The 22,084-nt window shown below is 37.0% G+C and overlaps 1 protein-coding gene across 1 annotated transcript in view; it reads left to right on the top strand.

Moving 5' to 3' along the window:
* LOC134676354 (uncharacterized) overlaps positions 1 to 20,810 on the top strand; it is a 60,350-nt gene extending 39,540 nt beyond the window's left edge. The window contains exon 4 of the mRNA XM_063534715.1: positions 17,732 to 20,810. The gene's annotated coding sequence lies outside the window, so the exon portion shown is untranslated. The remainder of the gene's footprint in view (positions 1 to 17,731) is intronic.
* The last annotated feature ends 1,274 nt before the right edge of the window (positions 20,811 to 22,084 follow it).

The following is a 22,084-nucleotide window of genomic DNA, read 5'->3' as shown; positions in this document are numbered from 1 at the left end:
ACCAAATTTAATTCAGATCCCAAAATAATTCCTCCATCTTTATAGTCTCCGGGAACTAACAAGTAAAACCTGATGATAGACTTGTAAAGAACAAAAGGTATAGTCAGCAATAAAAGCGCGGAAAAAAAAAACAATCGCTCCTAACACAGGTAAACGGGTAATCGACGTATTTGTATTTAATACAGAATGTAATATCGCAGATAGGTCAAACTATCATTGAGTATTAGGGTCATCTCATTGATTTTCGTTCGTAGTTCAGTCCCTGTGGTCGATAGCTCAATTTATGTGCCATCACAGTCCCAGCGCCATTAGTGTTGCACGCTCAGGATGGCACATGTCGTGGCATATCACGATTGCTTGCAGAATAGCAAGTTGCAACGTTTATTATAATACTTCTGACATATTTCCCCAGCCACAAACAAAAACAATAAAACATTATATTTAAATAAGTATGTATGTTACAAATACATTTTAGAGATATTTAGTGTATATTATTATTAAACAAATATATAATTTGCTTTATACTTACTTGTAGATACGCATCTGAGTAGAATAACATTATCCAACTATTAAATCTCAACTTTTTTGACCCTACCAAACTTGTATTAGATTTAAATCTTGGAACGACAAAAAAAAATTTTTTTTTTTCAATCTTCTTAACCAAATTAACACTACCCGAAAAAATTATATAGGTATTATTTAGATTTATATATACTTAGATTTATATTTATTGATACTAAAATAAACTGAAATTTCCTTTAAGGGCAATGTAAAGCCGACCACTGACTAACAGTTCGCCGGACGATATCGGCCGGTCAGTTGTTCGGAACTGTCAAATTTTTGTTCTAACTGACAGGCCGATATCATCCGGCGACCTGTTAGTCAGTGGTCGGCTTAACAGTTATAGGAAAAAACAACTACGAATATCAGGACTATCTCGAAATAATAAACATATAGGCGCGACTAGGCGTGATCACTTGCAAAACAAGCTTAAACATCGATTGTACTAAAATAAAACAAGTATGGCACTAAAATAAAACAAGTGTCAGCACGCACGTCGGCACCTACAAGAGCGCACGCGCACATAACGCACGCATGCGAATAATTGCATGTCCAAACACTATTCATTTGAGATCATGATCACTATAAATGCCACTGACCGATTCGCAGATAAAGATGTGGCTGGGATGGAAGCGAAGCGGGACTGCGTAGATAAATGAATAACTTATAATTTACTACACATCTACATAAACATGCAAACTATTATACAGATATTATTACGAAGTCAGAGAAAATCGTAAATATTTAAGATATTTATTTAAACTTTACTGCACAAAAGAAAGCCTTTATCGTACAAAATTCGGACTTAATGACAGATATCAGTTTAACTAACACGTCTTAAAATTTGAATCCGTATATTTACTCGTAAATCTCAATCGTCTAATTTAGATACTACGTAGAACTACTCTAGTTCAACATTATATTAGCCCTATTATATCCACTCTTTAATTGATTACTTACAAACTACTTACCTAATTTAAATACTTTAGTGCAAGCGGCCTAGCTTTATTACTCAGCTTAACGTTTGGCGTGACTTTACCTCTTTGTAATCAGAGCTAAGTTATATAACAATCGTAATTATTGGGATTCATGTCGATAATTCAAATCGAGAGTGCGTCCAATTACCAAGGCCTAGGAAACCATTAAACGTAGAGGCATAACTTAAAGCTTATGTCCAATACATATAGGCTTTAATTCAGGATTAGGTAGCCAGGGCGTGTCTGGGTTGGCCAATTGCATTAGCTATTAAATGAAAATAGAGGGTAGTTACTACATTACATTATAGTTGATTGAGAGGATTTTACTTACTTCTTGTAAATAAATGTTCTGACTCGGGCAGGAAAACTTTGTTTGACAATCTTAGAACACTGTTTATCCAACTACTGTAAAAAAGCAGTATATTTAAGCAGTAATATAATAAAAAAGAAGTATTGATTAAACTCTTGATATTAAAATGAATATTGGACGACTCTTATAAAAGGTAATAGAGATGAGGTGGGAAACATATTACAACTTACAATGTGATTATTTGCAGAACCAAAAAGCTTATCTAGACTTAAAAGATTATTCTTAACATTCTTTAAAAAAGACCCGCAATGTGTATTTTTTGGCATGCATGCAGGTATCATGGCCGAATAGGCATCGTTGGGTGACATTGAAGTTGTTATTAAAATAAATATTTTGGACAAGGCTCCCTTTGAAGACTGATTTTCCGGTGTTTCATCAGTTTCATCACTTTGATTTCATTTCATGATCGTGATGAAAATTTACTAGCTGGCTACATAGACTATCGTGTAGTCTGGCAAAGCGAAGCCACAAACAGATACATACAAATTATCCGCGTACTACTGCGAACCATAATCTCTCAATCGACTCCTGCGCAAGGTGCATCGCGAAAGCGCTGGCATTTGCGCGACATTTAACCGACGCCTGCCATTTACTGAATTTAAATATACATACTAATATTACCTAGGTATTGCGATTCTCCAGGATGCTTTGGCTAGATATGCCTCTTTAGAAACTGAAGTTAATATTTATCATACTATTAGAAGTATTAGAATAAATTAAATTATATTTAGAAAATATTTCAATTTGTTTTTATTTCAAGTAGAAACATCAGGCTGGAATCGGACCAGCGTCCTCAGGCACAGCACAGGCACCTGCAGCGATAGCAGAGGACGCTGGTTCGATTCCAGCCTGGGGCACTAGAGGCCTTGGTCACTTTTTCTTGGTACATGTATGACATTTATTTTAGGTTATAATATTTATCATAGTCAAATTAAACATCGATATTGACGGCTGTAAAGGCGGGCACGTCGGTGACGAGACATATATTATCTTAATCGAAGTATGTTATTAGGTAACTTATATTATTTTCCGACCTTGTCTCATTGGAAGGATAAATTTAATAGTAATTCACTCGATCAATCAGGCTATTACAAATTATATAGGTATAATATATATTTAGTTTATAGCATTCACCAATACGTAAATCACATTGCTTACGCCTATCTTTTCTATAAACTAAATATGTGATACGGTCTTATTTAAGGCCTTAGAAGTAATTTTACGCACAATCGGATCGCATGACGAATGCAGACGTAACACAATGCCTGAGATCAAGGTGCCGTTAAATGTCACGGTATTTCCTGGCCGACAGTACCAACAGGTTTAGTTTTAACCTGGCCTGTAAGGAGGTCAAAATTACCCATAGATAGTAATATATGGTATTACGTAGGTGCCTACTTAAACGTACAGAATAAATATTTGGTACGACATTAAAACTTAAGGAAAGGGAAGGTTAGCTACATGTGTATAAGAGTAGTAAGAAGTAGTAAGAATAATTTTCATCTATATCAACATCACCAACGGTGACTTAGTTCTGGGAATGTTCATTGAGTGCTCTGCTTTACTTAGAACTCGACTCAGTTTTTCAGACTCTTTTAATTAATATGTCGAAACTCTAGTTTTAGAATCAGTAAATTTATGTCGCAGGTAATACTAATAATTTTATACCATAAAATAAATTCTATATTTGTGTAATAAAGTCATCTTGAAAATATTCAATGCCGTCGCTCTAAGATAGGCAATATTTTATTGTTGTTAAAACTGAAGAGTGCTCGGCAAATATTTACGAGGCGTAAAACATGCACCGTACGTGAACCGTTAGTTTTTAAACCGCTGGATACTTTAACGCGATTACTTTAGCGTTTAAATTAATGTAAGAGCTTGTTATTAAATTGTATTATTTACAGGGCAGTCACACGGCGTATCCCCATACTACATGCTAATTATTACTTATCATGTAGTCTCCCCTCTGTGTGACTATCCTGTTAATTATTACTTTGCTAAGAGACTTTATTTGGTAAGGAATAAGTAAAATAAAGCAGAAAAAGTAAAATATGTTTTACTAGTCGGTATCTAATTGCAAAGTATTTAGATTAAGGATTATTACCTAGGTATCACCACGTAGAACTTCGAATTCCATTTTAAATAAACTTATCGGGTGGTTTTTAATTTCATTTCCCGGAACTTACCTTGGTACTGCTAGATTTACAGTATTTATCTACCTAAGTTCATTGTAAACATTATTTAATCCGTAGTCAAATTTCGTGTGCATGAAAAACATGTTTACAAGCACAGCAAAGTCGCGTTGCTAAATTAATTTAATATCAAGCTCGCAATCTGATGGTGTAAAAGCGGGCGCGGCCGCCGGGGAGCGCCGCCATTAGGGACATTTATGCCACAATTACTTCATATAGCGGAATAGGTACTGCGTAGTTTTACCAATGCTACTGTACTGTTCTACTTCTTACACTGCTGAAAAGTAATATTTGTATTGCGATCAAACCACCAGCCGCAATAAATAATATAAATTCCTGTCATGTTGTTTGCTTCATTCCAATCACTACAATACATTATCAACAGCGGTGTCATGTATGTGATTATTACTAATAGTGTTTGGACAATTTTTATTGTTGATTGTTAGTAATAAATACTTATGATAGTTATGTGAGATATTTAATGTTACAGAAACAGCATAATATTTTAAATGGCTTTCCGCTACCATTGCTTAGAAGCTTACACAGTATCAGGTACTTAGTTGTAAGTTCAAAACTTGTACAGAGACGTGACTTCTTGAGCTTACTGTGGGACTCAATCAATCTGTGTAAGAATGTCCTATAATATTTATTTATTTATTTAACTAGTACTAAAATTTTTAGAAATAAACATTTTCCCGAATTTTGCCGGTAGAAAGAAACACTAGGTGGGCGAAATCTCTAAGAATTAGTGTTATTGTTCTGAATCTTAATAAGGAGAGTTTTATTCAGTTACTAATTTTCTTTATGTACCGGGTGTGGCCTGTACCATGAGCAAATAATGAAAACATAGATTGGACTCCTCAAACGGTGACACTTTTGTTCAACAACTTTAAAAAATTATGAAGTATTTAGACTCCCTATTTTTCATACAAAATAAATATTATTTTCAATGGCCGCCATCGCCACGCCATATCATTTTGATTGACGTTGCTTGTCACGCCTTAAACAACAAAATTCGCAATACATTGCGTCTTGGAATAAACTTTAAAGTGTATTAAAAATCAAACCAAAAGTTATTTTTAAAAGTCGCTGAACAAATGTTGGTCAGTAGGAGGAGTACAGCCTACAGTTCAATTTTTTGCTCATATTACAGGCCACACCCGGTATATGCTTAGTAAGGTGGGTATTTCTATAATTCACCCGACAACTGGTAACTTAAGTAATGCTTTGGTTTAATTTCACATTATGTTTCACTGGAAAGTTAGCGCACCCTGGGAGCCCCGCCCAGCCATTAGGGACATTTCGCCACAATTAACTTATCGCGTAATAGAAAGCAGCAAATGCGAAATTGTTGCACGCCACTATCTGACGCTATACTTAGTTATTTACTTATCTATGGTTATGTAATGTCGAAACAGGTATATAGGTATGGTACACAGCAAAAGCCACTTTATCTAAGCCCGAAACAGTTTGGCATAGTTGGTAAAGTGACTCGCTTACAAACCTCGATCCTGGACTCAAATCCTAGTCATATGTAGGTAGGCCATACTAAACAATTTTTTCTATGGGATCAACTCCGAAATCAAAAAACTTTTTTTGCTGTTTCATACATTTTGGTCGAGTGGATGTCGACGTTTTCCATGGGAAGGCCAAATTTTTTTGTTAGGATTTCGGGGTTGGTCCCATAGAAAAAGTTGTTCAGTATGACCTACCTAATTACCTCGCACAATATGGCTAACGATCCAAAAATGACCCTATTATGTATATTTTGTGATTACAAACACTATGTCATTTTGTTTTTGTTATGTATAGATATGTGGGTACTTATAATATTGTATGCATACCGTTAGTCGGAATAAAGCATCAGCTGTGTTAACGTACTTTCGTTGTTTTAATTATCAAATACTTCATTGGCGACGACGGAAAACAAGTTTTAAAGCTATTTATCGCAATAATAGCCTGTGAGACGCGTGCGAAATAATAAAATAAAATGTCTATCGGTAAAATTCGCGAGTTCGACATTGAAAATGGCAGTTGGGACTTGTACTGTGAGCGACTTGAAATGTATTTTAAAGCTAATTCCGTGACGAACGATAAGCAGTTATCAACGTTAATTGCGGTGGTTGGTGATCGGTGTTATGAGTTAATGACAAATTTAGCAAGTCCGAAAAAGCCATCGGAGTTATCTTTCACGGAGTTGGTATCGTTGGTGCAAAAACATTTAAAGCCGAAGCCATCCATAATGGCCGAACGGTACCGTTTTCGGCTTAGAAGGCAAGCGGCGGGCGAGTCCATATCGCAGTACATAGCGGAGCTGAAGAAGTTGGCGCGAACTTGCGATTTTAAAGAGACCTTAGCGGACAACCTTCGAGACCAGTTGGTATGCGGCGTAAGTGGGGACGTTATACGGCAACGGCTGTTTGCGGAAGAGGATTTGACGTATGCTAAGGCGGTGACCTTGGCATGTTCATTGGAGGCGGCGGAGCGTGATGCAGCAATTATGACGGGCGGCGGCGGTCGAGCCTCCGGAGAGCCCGCGGGAGCGGTGCATCGCGTGGCTAGCGGGGACGGCGCGGGGCGCGGGGCCGGCCGGCGGCCGCCGGCGCAGCGCCAGCACCGGGAAACAGGTTTTAGTGCGCAGGGAACAGCTGGAAGTATAGGCGGTGCCACGCCTTGTACTGCCTGCGGCGCCACTAATCATTGTTTATCGACGTGCAAATTTAAGGAATATATATGTAGTATGTGCCGGAAGACGGGACATTTGCGGCGAATGTGTCCCAAGAGGTCGTCTTACAATGAAAAAGCGGCTCGAGGGCGCAATGGCGGCCGGCCGCGGGCCTATTTTGTTACCGGAGAGGATAGCGAAGGAGAAACTGAATCGGAGGAAGAGGAGGAAGCGTTGTACAAAGTTTCATTAAGCCAATACAAGCCGGTGAGTTTACCTATGTGTGTAAATGGACAACAATTAATGATGGAGATTGATACCGGGGCGGCTGGTTCATTTATTAGCAAAGAAACTTACGAACTATATTTTAGGAATGAGACTCTAAAAAAACCAAGTAGTGTATTTAGATTTTACGACCGCACTAAAATGAAAACATATGGTGTAATTACAGTGCCAGTAACTTATGGTTCAATTACAAAGAATTTGGACTTATATGTTGTAGAACAGGGTGAAACCAGTTTGTTAGGCAGAGAGTGGCTGGCCGAATTACGGGTAAAAATACCGGTAATGAAGCGTAGCCCGGTTAGCAATGTCAATTCCGTTAGCAGTGTTAATAGCGATTTAAATGTAATTCTCGACAGATATAAGGAAGTTTTCGATGGGGGACTCGGGTGCTACAACGGTGGGACGGCCACGCTGCGCGTGCGCGAGGGTGCTGCGCCGGTGTACCGGCGCGCGCGACCGCTGCCGTTCGCGCTGCGGGGCCGCGTCGACGCCGAGCTGGACGCCATGCTGCGGAGCGGCGTCATCGAGCCCGTTGACTGCGCCGACTGGGCGACTCCCCTGGTTCCGGTAACTAAGAAGGATGGAGGTTTGAGAGTGTGCGCCGACTTTAAGGTGACGCTTAATCCGGTTCTTAAGGTAGATAGGTATCCGTTGCCGAAAGTTGAGGAATTATTTGCAAACTTATCGGGGGGAGAATTATTTACAAAAATAGACTTGTCGCAGGCGTATAATCAGATTTGTTTGTCGGAGGATTCAAAAATGTTAACAGTTATTAATACTCACCGGGGGCTTTTTAAGTACAATAGGCTTCCGTATGGCTTGTCATCAAGTTCGGGTATATTTTGTAGAATAAGTGAGTCAATAGTGAGGGATATTCCTAATGCTCAGAGTTTTTGTGACGATATATTGATATTTGGAAAAACTCGAGAGGATCATTTATCTACGTTAGAAGCTGTATTGAAGAAATTAAAGGACTTAGGTTTAAAGTTAAAGAAAAGCAAGTGTACATTTCTTGCCGACGAGGTCTGTTATTTAGGATTTGTGGTTAGCAAAGACGGGATAAAGCCAGACCCTAACAAGGTCGCGGCTGTAGCAAAAATGCCACCACCATCGTGCGTGACCGAGGTGCGATCGTTCTTGGGTATGGTTAATTTCTATTCTAAGTTCATTCCTAACGCGAGCGATATCTTGGACCCCATACATAGGTTGCTAAAAAAAGGTGCGCGGTGGAATTGGACTACGAATTGCGATGAGGCCTTTAATAAAATCAAATCTTTGTTGATAGGGAAGCGGATACTAGCGCATTATGACCCTAACAACCACGTGACGCTAACATGTGATGCTAGCCCGCGCGGGGTCGCCGGCGTGCTCAGCCAGCCAGACGGGCAGGGGCGGGAGCGCCCTGTGGCGTATATATCAAGGAAACTCAATACAGCTGAACAAAATTATTCGCAGATACACCGAGAAGCACTCGCGATTGTTTTTTTCTACTCAAAAATTTCATCAATATTTATATGGCAAGCGGTTCACTTTAGTAACTGATCATAAACCATTAATAAGTATTTTCGGTCCCCAAACTGGTGTGCCAAGCATGACTTCGAGTCGAATGCAGCGATGGGCATTGCTATTAATGGCTTATGATTTTGACATTCAGTATGTAAACTCAGCGGGAAATTGCGCCGACGCGCTGTCGCGGTTACCAATAGGACAGAGTAGGGAAGTAGACCCTCCGGAACAATCTTACTTGCATTTTGCATCTGACGCGCTTTTTCTAGACTGTAATGAAATACGTTTAAAGACGGCAAAAGACCCATTGCTAGGTCGAGTGGTCAATTATATAAAAAATGGTTGGCCAGATAGTGCGGAAATTAGGGAAATACAACCATATTTAAATAGGCATAAAGAGTTGTATTTAGAACTTGACTGTGTCATGTGGGGGCATCGTGTAGTAATTCCGGAAGCGTGCCGCGAGATAGTGCTGCGAGAACTGCATGAGCCTCACATGGGCGTCGTGAAGACCAAAGCCATGGCCAGGAGTTACGTGTGGTGGCCCGGAATGGACGAGGCTATAGAAGCGCGGTGTCGCGCGTGCGACGCGTGCGCGGCGGTGGCTCCCGCGCCGCCGGCGAGCGCACCGGTGCCATGGCATTGGCCGTCGCGAGCTTATGAAAGGGTCCATATCGACTTTCTAGGTCCATTAGATGGTCGTACTTACATGGTCTTGATTGACGCGCGATCAAAATGGATAGAAGTGTCGTGCATGACACGGACGACCGCTGACAGTGTCATAAGTAAATTATTAGAATCTTGGTCAAGGTGGGGGATTCCAAAACAAATAGTATCCGATAATGGCCCGCCGTTTTCTAGTAAGCAATTTAACGAGTTTTTAGAAAGGAATTGTGTGCGTCATATTTATTCGGCTCCTTACCACCCGGCGTCTAATGGAGCGGCGGAGGGAGCTGTAAAATTAATCAAGAATGTAATTAAAAAAGCTAAACACGAAGGGGTTAACATCCCAAGTAGCACAGATTAGCTGTATAGCAGCCGCATAATGAAATACGAATACGCTTGAAGCTGGATAAAAAAGCTGCATATGAGCTGTATAAGCGTCTTTTCAGCTTTTATTACTCTTAAATGGGCACAAATTAAGCAGCCTTAAGTTCACATAGCTACTTAAGAGCGTTGTAGCAGCAATTTAACGGAATTATAAGGGGTAACTGGAGTTATAAGAGGTGTATATTGACTGGGTAAGAGACCACCAGTTACCCTTTATTCAGCTAAAATGTCACATGTGCGCCCTAATACCGGGAAAGATTGACGTTGGGCTGAATAAAAGATAATGAATAACATACTTTTACACCTCTGCCTTAAAAAACAGCTATTATTTAGTATAGTGACATTGACGACGAACGCAGAGGTGAACATATTTATACTGAAGCGAAAACGTCAAGCGCAACGACACCATAAGTCATTTTGTTAAAGTGTTTAGTTATACATGATCTTTTATATATTAATGCGAGAAAGATGTTTGGGAATGCAAGTTTATTGACATTATATATATACATTATCTAAGAAAATTTCAGTGCGCCACGAAAATAATCAGTATTTATTTAAATTAATCATATAAATAAGCTATGTATAAAAACTATCTCAGTGGTTTGGACAGAATTATGAGATAAAAAGTTAATAATAAGTTATAGAAAGTACTAAACTAATGATTTAGGTTAAGAACTCATGCACAAAAAAATATTATTACCCTTAAAAGTTGAAAAAGTAATACCAATTTTGTAGGTTATCTACGATAAAATGGCGGTCAATGTTAAAAAGCAACGTGAACCAATAAAAATCTAATATGCAGCATACGACTGATAAAGATACTTAAGTGAACCACTATAAAGTCCAAGTCGTTATTTCAATACACTAGTGAACCTCTAAACAGTTATAAGGCATCTTGTGAACGTTTAAACAGCCGCTATGCAGACAGTCTCAATGGTAGTATATAGGCTGCTTAACGGTAAACATGTTCAGCGCTAAGCCGTATTATGCGCCACATGTGTTCGATTATACGTCTATTGGTTTCATAATAGTTCACTCGTTCTCCCTTATAATAAGTCAGCGAAATAAAAGCTGCTTTAGCGGTAAACATGTTCAGTGGTAAGCTGTATTATGCGCCCCATATGTTCCATTATACGTCTATTGGCTTCATAATAGTTCATTTGTGCTTCCTTAAAAAGTCACAATAATAAAAGCTGCTTAGCGGTAAACATGTTCAGCTATAAGCTGTATTATGCGCCACATGTGTTCCATTTATACGTCTATTGGCTTCATATTAGTTCACTCGTGCTTCCTTACAAGTCAGCGTAATAAAAGCTGCTTAGCGGTAAACATGTTCAGCGATAAGCTGTATTATGCGCCCCACGTGTTCCATTATACGTCTATTGGCTTTATAATAGTTCATTCGTGCTTCCTTAAAAAGTCAGATTAATAAAAGCTGCTTAGCGGTAAACATATTCAGCTATAAGCTGTATTATGCGCCACGTGTGTTCCACTATACGTCTATTGGCTTCATAATAGTTCACTCGTGCTCCCTTAAAAGTCAGCGTAATAAAAGCTGCTTAGCGGTAAACATGTTCAGCGACAAGCTGTATTATGTGCCACATATGTTCCATTATACGTCTATTAGCTTCATAATAGTTCACTTGTGCTCCCTTAATAAGACAACGTAATAAAAGTCCACAATTACCTCCTTATACAGCACATAGCGTAATTTTATCCACTAAACAGACCTTATAACGGTTAAAGCATTTGATAACCCTTAAAGCTGTATAGGGTCGTAGCAAGTATACCTTTATATCACTCTTTGCGTATTAATGGTAGTTTTCAGAGCGGTAATGCAGCTTTTAATCAGCCCTAAGCTATATAAATATCACTGAGATCTATTATACAGCTGTAGGACCACGATAGTGCTGTTATAAGTGTCTTAATACGCGCAGAGCGTTAGATAGAACTAAAAGTGATTAGTTATAGAGCTATCTGTGCTACTTGGGATTGACACAGCCATACTCAAATTTTTATTGCACTATCATAATACACCTCATTGTACCACCGGTGAGACGCCTGCTCGGCTGTTGCAGGGCCGCGATTTACGTATTCGATTAGATGCCGTTAAACCGGATAGATGCGCTAAAGTCATCAACGAACAATCTAAAATGGTAGAACGGTCACATAAGCCATCTAGGCATTTAGAAATAGGTGAGCCCATACAATACCGAACTTTCGGAACAGGTTCCAAATGGGCGGAAGGTTACGTAGCCAATAGGTTTGGGAAATCTGATTATACTATTGTAACAGGTGACGGATCTACACACCATCGGCATATAGACCAAATGAAACGCCGAAACTTAAGAAACTCAAACGTTTGTCCTCCATCCAATACTGAAACCGAACCAGGGTGTGCCGTGCAGAGCGGCCGGCCAACTGGCATTGATGGCGCCGTGCCCAGCGTCGAGGTTATGGCAAACAGCCCTGGCAGTGACGCGAGGTCCGCCTCGGAACAGCCAGCACCATCGCAGGTGCCTGCGGCGCCCGTGGACATTCCGCCTCGCGCGGGTGACGGGGAGCCGAAGGTAGTTGAGGGAGGGGACCCTAAACGAGCGAAACGTGTCGACCCACCGTTACCGGCATTAGAAAAAAGAGTACCTAAAGTAGTAAAACGCTACGGATTTGAAATTGACTACATCTGTTAACGTTAAATGTAATATGTATAAAAAAAATAGTAATGTTATCTAGTTATACCTAGCCTTTCACATGGCATACCTGTCTCGTTGTGTTATCCTTTATATATTTCATTAATACCTACAGGTACCTAAATACGTATTGTTAAGTTTTGACTAGTTACAGCTACCTATATAAAACCACACAAGCGTAACCACACAAGTGTATTCACGCAAGCGTAAGGGAGAGAGGAGAGATAATGTCAGCCAAGAATACTTACTTAGATATGTGGGCGATAGTTATCTTTTATTTCTTATGCAAGCTAACATGAGTTATATTGTGTAAAGCATTACTATGCAATTCTATATATTGGTTTTAGGTACTTGTCTGCAACAAATGTATGTATACTTAGTATAAGTTTTATTTTCATTAGTATTAAACTAGCGCCGCTTAGACCATAATTTTGTTATTGTAAGTTTTACTTAAAATAGTATATTACTATGTAATATTAGAATAAGTGTGGGGGTGTTATGTATAGATATGTGGGTACTTATAATATTGTATGCATACCGTTAGTCGGAATAAAGCATCAGCTGTGTTAACGTACTTTCGTTGTTTTAATTATCAAATACTTCAGTTTTAAAATTCGTGACCTCAAGTACCTACTTGGAAACCTAACTTAACTTTATTATAAACTCTACCTACCTAAATAGGTAACATGAATGTAAGAACTTGATAACCTTAAGGCTTGCATACATTGTTGCTCTCTCCACTATTTATTCCTACTATATCCTTAAGGGTGCAATGTAAGTGAGCTCAAGCAAAAACTAGTATCTTAGCACGGCCGTTTTTGCTCGCTATATAAAAGCACATAGATGGAGGACATAGATAGCGCACTTCTTTGAAATCAATTTCGATCTCGATCAGGCTATTTATTTTAGCTACTGTCACAGAATAAATAATTAATAATACTAGGTACAGAAGACTCACTCTCTAACAAAACGCGTCTGTCACGATCAGCACAGATATGGCCGCTAGGCGGCGACAGCGCCACGCGCGGCTTATGGCAAACCCCAAAATTGGGGTCGAACGGACGTACTTTTAGCTACCTGTAGCAAAGCGACGAAATCGCGGCCTGAGCCACGCCTGCTACTGTGCACAACCGTATGTCCTTACTTTGTTTCTATTAGCTAGTTTCTATTAGGTACCTACTATATTTTCCGACAGTCTGAAATATGCCTGAAATTATAACTTAACTTGCATAATTATAAGAGACAAACCGACGGACGTAGCGCAAATATATATTCCTAATTGACTAGAAAACCCCAAAAACTTAATATGGTCCTTGCCTTGAACCAGCACCTGAAACCTTGCTACATGTAAGTGATATAATTTTATACCATGTTTAAAATGAGCTCGAGTATAATTTTCAAACGACGATATTTTATCGTGTAAAGTTATGGGTTGGTCGCAAACCACTAAACGTAGTGAAATTGAGATGCCAGTCTATTCGACATTTTATTAGTCTTGTGAATCGAGTTTAGACTTAGGCACAGATTATAGTTCAGCAATATCATTCAAATGTGTATGGAATACAATAATAAAGTTTCTGAATAAAGTACTACCATTAGCGTTGACGTGCTTTTTTCATGTCCCATTTTACATAAGTCTATTATCAATAACGTGTGCCTACCGTGCCTACAAAATATCTTAGTATTTATATTCATAAAAAAACGAATTCAATTAAGCGTAAAGTATTCATTTCGTAATTAAAACTCTGTATAAAGTTAACGACAAAGTATATAAAAAAAGCTATACACAATTCATTGTTGATTAAACAAAAGTTTATTAAGCGTAATGCAGATTCAAAAAAGATGAGGATAGCAAAAAAGTAATATTTTTCAGCTGTTAGCTAGTTTCACGTTATGAAGTGAGGCAACCGGTCACAGCTGTGCTAGGTCTTAGACCAACGTCCTATCTCCTATAAATAAAGTTTGAATAATGTAATAGCTTTGCCACCGATCGTTTTTATGCTTCTTTTTACCTTATTCATGAGATATGATCGGCTGATTTGTTTTAGGTTTAAGACTAAAATATATAATTCCAATTTTTTTTACTCACTATCATCTTATTTGAGTCAATCCAACTTTTGAGTAGGTATATGATTATTTTATGGGAACTTCGAGTCTTCAGTGACTGGTTTGACATTACTACGAATCCCAGTATAACGACATATAGTCCGACAAAAAATTCGCGCCTAACGTTTGGAGAAATGTCCAGAAATGTCCGCCACACATATCTGCCGGACAGACCATAATATGAGACTGTTGTTTCGGTTGTTTGAGTCGATTACTTTTAATTCTATTCTATTTCCTCGCACTTGTGTCAGATTTCCCTCCATATATAGCATTCCTACTAGAAATAATTCTCGTCAAACACAAACAATATTGTCTACAAATTTAATGAAGCCAAACTGTATAAATTAACAATAAGGTAAAACCGCATTGCAGGAGGACAGTTTTAACTAATTAAGCAATACCTAATATAACTCCATTATTCAAATTAAATTGCAGAACTATTTGAATAATTTGACACGAAGACATAAAAAGATCTAGAAATACGTGTGTATGTTTCTTAGTGAGATTATGATATATTTTATAGAATAGGTACGAGTAATTAATTACTCACTAAACTTTGTAAGTACCTATAGTCCGTTTTTTTTAGCATTAGAAAGAACTTCGCAGAAGTAAGCTTGTGGTTCCAAATCCGGCACTTTTAGCGGTAATCATTTGAAGTAAATTAGATGTATTGACCATGCTACATTAGATAATTCAATAATTATTAACAATTAAAGAGCCTGATAAAAACTGCACGCTTGCTTCTGTGGAGTTCTTTCTAATGCTAAAAAAACGAACTATACTTATGTCGTATTTTGTATTAGGTACATGAAGTAATGGTCATAAACAAGGTCTATAACTTTTTCTAGTTGTAATAAATAAATATAAGATAAAATGATTAGGTTTCTTATATCCGTGATATATGAGCAGATCAAAAAGTGATTACGGGTAGCAGTGACAGTGAAATTACTAGGAAGAGTTTAGCGCGCTAGAAACGTTCCATTTCGTATTGACAATCACAGTCACGCAATTTAAAATAAAATGCAAATCTGTGCAGACAACCGAATCGGCGAACGTGTGCGAAACAACAAACAATCCAGTCGTTTGATGGCTAATTAGATTTGCATTTATTTGGGGAATTACTCCGGCACCGTATTAACTGTACCTCGGTGTGTTCGTTCCGCTCGGCAGTGCTATTAGCGTACAGTGAACCAGGGATAGCTGCGGCTACTGGGTGTTAGATGGCGCTCTGGTTGTGTCACGAATATTTTGGGGAATTATTATAGTCTTGCCAGAGAGAATTAAAAACAAAATAAATTATATATATTTTGCTTTTGTTACATTTTAGCGTGTTTGCCAGTTTAGCAAGGCTAGATTGAAGTTACCAAAAACCCTGTAATTAATTAATGCGGACCGTAGGTACCTAACTGTGGCAAAATCGTTAAACAATTTTACTGACCAATAAAATAAATAATACATATTTGCAAATTTTTCCGCCATTTCCAGACAATTTTTTTTAACTTCCGTAAAGCAATCATGTCCACACGTTTATTAAAATAATTTACTTTTACTTAAAGCCATTTATAATTTAACTAGGTATAGGTACTATACGGAACACAAAATAGCAAGCTCGTGTCATCACGCAACTAAGTCTAGACGCTAGACAAGTCTAACCAATTACCTACTAAATACTCGCAAATTATTTATTTCTGACCGTACTATTTTGTTACTTAAATAATAACATAGTTTCAACACATGTCTATGCTCTGCCTTAAACAAAATTATGCCTTTGGGTAAATAAATAAAACTTAATTGAGTCAAATATGAACTAAAAATTGTTATAAATTTTAAACTATTTTTATTTTAATCCACGGTTATCGTCTAAAAATATAATAATATTTTATAGCTGTATAAGTAATTAAACCGTAGTAAATCAAATTTAAAACGGACCTTTACAATAAGAAGTGGTTCTCACATCGTCGGGCAAACAATGACAATGACTTAATTGGAGCTTAACTAAATTGAATGTTTCATTCTGAAAAAGTCATTGTTTGTTTTGAATAAACCGATGTCGAATGATTTATGCATGCTAGATAATTCATATATGTTACTACGATTTATTTATGTTGTACATGTTAGTATGTTACCATACCGTAATATATCGTTCATTATTTGCTTGCCCTTATCCCATCATTTGGGTCGCACAGCATGTCTTTTTCTTCCATACCTCTCTCTCACTTGTCATCTCATGATTCACTTGCGTTCGTTTCATATCATCTCTCACACAGTCCATCCACCATTTCCTCGGTTTTCCTCTCCTATACTTCCCCCATATTCATTCTTAATACCTTTCTCGTCACATGACTTTCATCCCTCCGCATCACAACACAAGATACACTTATAAAGACATCGTACATTTTATAGCATTTTTGGTGCAGCGGAGTGTTGTTAACGGAATTGATATAGATAATTCCAACTGAAATGATAAATTAAGGTTAATATTAACGTAATTTACGCTAATTAATCATTAGGGTTGAAATCGTTTTACCAATTCTGTTAACACCACTCCGCTGCACCGAAAATGCTATAAAATTTACGATGTCTTTATAAATATGTCTTGTGTTAATATTATAAACTAAACACTAAAATACAAGTACCTAACAACCTAATGTATTGCGCAAGTTTTTTCCCGTCAGAACATAAATCAAGATATTATCTGTCAATTTAAAATAAGGCATGTTCGAAATGGGTCGTTGAACCAACGCGCGCGGCGAAACGCCCGTTTCCGAACGCTTGCGCAAGCCACGATGGGGCCAAAAGATTATTTTTAAATATTTTACCAATTTGAATTTTACCTGTTGAAACTGAATTGAATTGGTAGTATAATTTTGATATTAATTGTAAGTCGAACTATAATAAAATACGTTAACAATTTACCAATAGTTGGAATGAGAAAACTTAACTCTGTCGGCACAAATTATGTAAAATCAGAGTAGAGTTTTCTCTAAGTCTTCCACTTACGGTAATTTCTTGATTATGTATATCTTCTACTTTAATTATTTGTTTAACTATAATATATTATACCTGTCCTTCATATCTTGTTTGACAATTATAGCTAAATCACGCTTGAATGAACACTTTGATGTATTTAATATAGTCCTGTACGATACATACGTCACCTAGGAAATTGTTCGTCCCCTTTTGTATACAAACAATTATTATTTTTATTATTTATTCATTTTATTACACAAATCTATAGGGTAAGCAAGACTAATATCGACCCTCTTCAATTATTATAGCCTCTTCAATAATTAAGAATATTAAATATACTCTTTTACTTATTACAGGGTGCAATGGTGAAGATCTTCGAAGATGAACGAGACAAGTGTCTCCGGACTGAAGTGCGCCTGCAGCCAACACTTTAGCATAGACCAAGGACGATTTTACAGCTGAAGTAGATGGCACTGTATGACCCCGTACGGTCAAAGAATATAATTGCGGTACCATTTCATACTTTATCACAGTGACAACAGTCATCATCATCATCATCATCTCAGCCATAAGACGTCCACTGCTGAACATAGGCCTCCCCCTTGACTTGAGTGACAACAGTATGAGGTCAATATTAGCGACTTTCACTCTGATTGTCACTGGGACAAGGTACGAAATGGTACGGAAATTAAATTCTTTGACTGTATATTGTACAGTTACTGGGTTGTCAAGCGCTAACTTTTGACAATCTAGTTACCAGATAACGCATACTTCAGATGTAAACTTTTCAGCTACAATATTTTGCACTAATTTACGCGTCTTATTAATTTCTTTATCTATGACTTGAGCTATCACCGTCACATAGTATTTTAACCTTGTATGTTCCCCTTGAAACCGAGCCCCTACTTAGCAGAGTACACAACTTTGTTAAAAGTTTTCGTACCTTTTGATAACGATATATTTCTTATAGGAACCTATAGGTTGTCTAACGTAAATTATCGTTAAAATACTAAAAATCTAATATGGTAATCGAACTTAGTTGTTGGGTCTTTTCAAAAACCCGATTAGACGTTTATAACTTCAACATTTTTTATGGAACATACTTTACTCTCGTTTGATCAGATTGATACTAAGATAGACGTCCGATTGCTCGTCTCTGTCCCAACACATGTCATGAAGATGACAGCGTGGCATCTAATGGGTATTAACATGTCGAACACTGGAACGTTTACCTTACACTAAACATCAAAAACTAGTTTCTTCTTATCAATTCATTCATTTTTATTATTTAAACGAACGAACGATTTTTACTTCACACGAGTTGGTGCGAAGTAATCCCTCGATACATTTAATCTTTGTTAAATATAGTCCATTATATTATGACAAAGTAAAAGTTTATAGAAGCTGAAAATATGTATTAGTACAGAATTGTTACGGTTTCGTTAAATACTCATACGATGACATCATCGACAGGTAAAAAGTCCATTAACACCCTGCCAATGTTTTCATCAATATATGTATATTCTAAAACACTTCTAAAAGTTTACATTAATCAGTCATATATTATATTTAAATTTGTAGCCCTTAGCTCTGACTTCTACTATAACAATGCTGAAAAAACTTCAGTTACAACGTTATTTCACATGGTCCTTACATTTTCAAAGACCATACTCGGTCAACAGCTTTGTAGAACGTGTGTATGATCTCTTTATGGATAATTAATATTGTTATTTATGATTTAATGCCATATTACGGTATAATTTTCCCTAGTTGGTAAGTTAGGGTAAGAAAACCTGTTTCTTTTCATTTGCTAATGCACCAGAATATAAAGAAGAATTGATGTTTGAACTTTGACGTACCCTTGTATTTGTAACATAAGCAAAGTTGTACCCATGCTTGATGTTTATTGATAATCGAATTAATTATACGCCCAAATTATTGTCCTTACACTAATAAATATGAAATAAAAATGCCGAAACGTTAGTTCTAGTTATTTTTACTATCTGGCCAGTACAAAATGGCGATACTCTGAATTGTAACAGGTTATGAATTTGCTCTAACTGAATTTCTGGTTGAAGAAATGTCACTTTTAACAGTGACATCATAACAAATCGAGATCAAATTCATAACCTGTTATTACAATTTGAATAAGCCTCCTTACTTGTAATGTACCTATACGTACTTCATTCAAACGGATATTGCTTATAATACAGGCAACAGGTTTGTAAAACGGCTGGCGATGCCTTTTAATTAACAGTATAAAAGACATTAACTTTTTTTATGAAACGTTTACGTTTAAAAAAAAACACGACGAAAAGATGACATGTTGATTAAGCTGTCGCCAACTCTATGTGAATAAATAAATAATTAAATTGATTTGAAATGACCTCCGGTTTATATGTTTAATATCTAGTTGATAAAAAATATAAAATTCAGAACCAAAAACATGAGGTGCCTTATTTTAGTGAAATAATTTCGCATTCTTCAAAAATATTTGCAATGTTACTTAGAAAAGTGTAGGGTAGGTATTATAACTAATGGCTAATTTTTAAGAGAAACAGTCACAACATATCTAAGTAGGTTAAGCAATTTTGTATGCATTTATCGTTTGTATGTACCTAGTTTGATTAGTTGTTTTTTATCATTGGAATGTTTCCTAAGCACTAACATTATAAGCCAAAAGCTCGCAGTCCAACAGAAAAACAGAAACAGAAACAGAAAAATCTAAAAACAAGCGAAACCCAAATTTAGTATCTTCATAGTCTTCCAAACTTATTAAGTTCGATCGATAAGTCAATGTTTTTGGGCGTTTCATATTTTAATTGACAAGATTGACAGTCGCAATTGATCACCTTGGGTATCTGTACGGATATAATGGTCGTATTTGTCTACGTGACAGCGTGATAAAACGGTGTCCGTCTCTTTCTATCCCGCAGAGTTAAAAAGTGACAGTTGTTTTATCACGTGGATAAATGTGGATAAAGCAATCCATAATAGGCTTGCTGGATGGATAATAGCGCTGCAGTTCATTATTTGGTTCCAACTTAATTTTACGTGAAAACTGCTTCCCAATATGAGACCTTACATTGTTTAGTAACACGACTCGATATTTGAATTTATTAACCGTATTAATAAGTAACACTATTAGAATGATAATTTTCTCGGAGGTTCGAATTGAAAAGCAACAACCATTATTTTGAATCTTTGATTTACTTATCATTTCACACCGATTTATAAAATCTATTAAATATTTATATATGTTTAATTCCAAATATAACTCGCTTAGAATAAAGCTTAATCCTAATCGTCATATTTTATGATACCTTTTATTACTATAATATAATTTTGTCATTAGTTGATACTTTTTTCAATGAATGTTGTCAGTCTCGAGATAATATTGTAATTCATAAGAAATAATAAACGAATGATATCGAATTAATAGTTTTAATTACTTATCAACTAACCTTTTAAATACTTGGGAATACTTTGAAATAATATTATGTACTTTCTCTCGCTCGCTTAGAAGTTGTCGTTGAACTGCCCTCCAGAATTAAAGAAGCATTACCTATATCCATCATAGTGCTTTAGCATTACTATACGAAAAAAAAATTGTACAAAATCACCGTACCTATTGTACGTATTAGGTCCGTTTGTTTTTATTGACTTTAATTTTAATTATGTAGATTTAATTAATGATATTTAAAAAAAAATTGAGTGGTGCTGGTAAAATGAAGGAATGGTGACCACGAAGGGAAAACGATAGCCCAAAATAGGCTAAATGGAAAATGCTGCAACGACAGAGGGCCACAGGCTCTCAATGTTGCCGATGATGATCATAGTACCTTATTCAAAATCATTAGGTATTTAAAAGTCAACCTACCAACATTTGCATTGTATTGCATTCAATCCGGAGGTCGCGGGTTCGAATCCTTTTGAATTTTTCTGAACTTATGTACGGAACATAATTTGTTATTTATTTACCACTAGCTTTTCGGTGAAGGAAAACATCGTGAGGAAACCTGCATTATATCTGCGAAGAAATTCAAAGCTATATGTGAAGTCCCCAATCCGCATTGGGCCAGCGTGAATGAGAGGAAGCCTGTGCCCAGCAGTGTGACGTATATAGGCTGATTATTTATTATTATTGTTTACTTTGCCAAATTCATTTCTAAGTGACTTATGAATGAAAGGACGGTTGTAACAAACCTACCTATAGGCAATAGGGTAGGGTTCTCTTTTGCCATTTTGGCTACTAGGAGTACATGGTTACATTCTAACTCTTAAACATATCTAAATTGCTAGAATATAATTGATATAAATAAACTACGGAGGCGCTGCAATAATATTCTCTCTCTACATCTCTGTCCACATCCCTACGGAGCAGTTTTGCCACTTCACAATAGATGGCGCAGTCTGTAAAAAGTTAGAAAGGATTAACTAGATGGCGTTTGTGCTATAAGCAATTTATACCTTGTACAGGCACTGGTGCATGAACTATAGGGGGCAGCATAGGAGCCGTCAGAATTTGGCGCGTGGCGTAAATGTGTCGTTTATTTTTCCGATGTAGCCCACAAGATGGCAGCACCTACTATCAAAGCTACTATGCACAATGAAACGTACCGACGAGAACGGTAGATGGTAGCACTTGCTTTGGCAATGTCACATGTGTTTCCGATTGCGCGCGTTGGAGGGTCTGCCATCTTGTGGCC

The sequence above is a fragment of the Cydia fagiglandana genome, chromosome 2 (genome assembly GCF_963556715.1).
Source record: "Cydia fagiglandana chromosome 2, ilCydFagi1.1, whole genome shotgun sequence".
Classification (NCBI taxonomy): Eukaryota; Metazoa; Arthropoda; class Insecta; order Lepidoptera; family Tortricidae; genus Cydia; species Cydia fagiglandana.
Note: the sequence above shows the minus strand (reverse complement) of the source record. Positions and strands in the feature narration are given on the sequence as shown.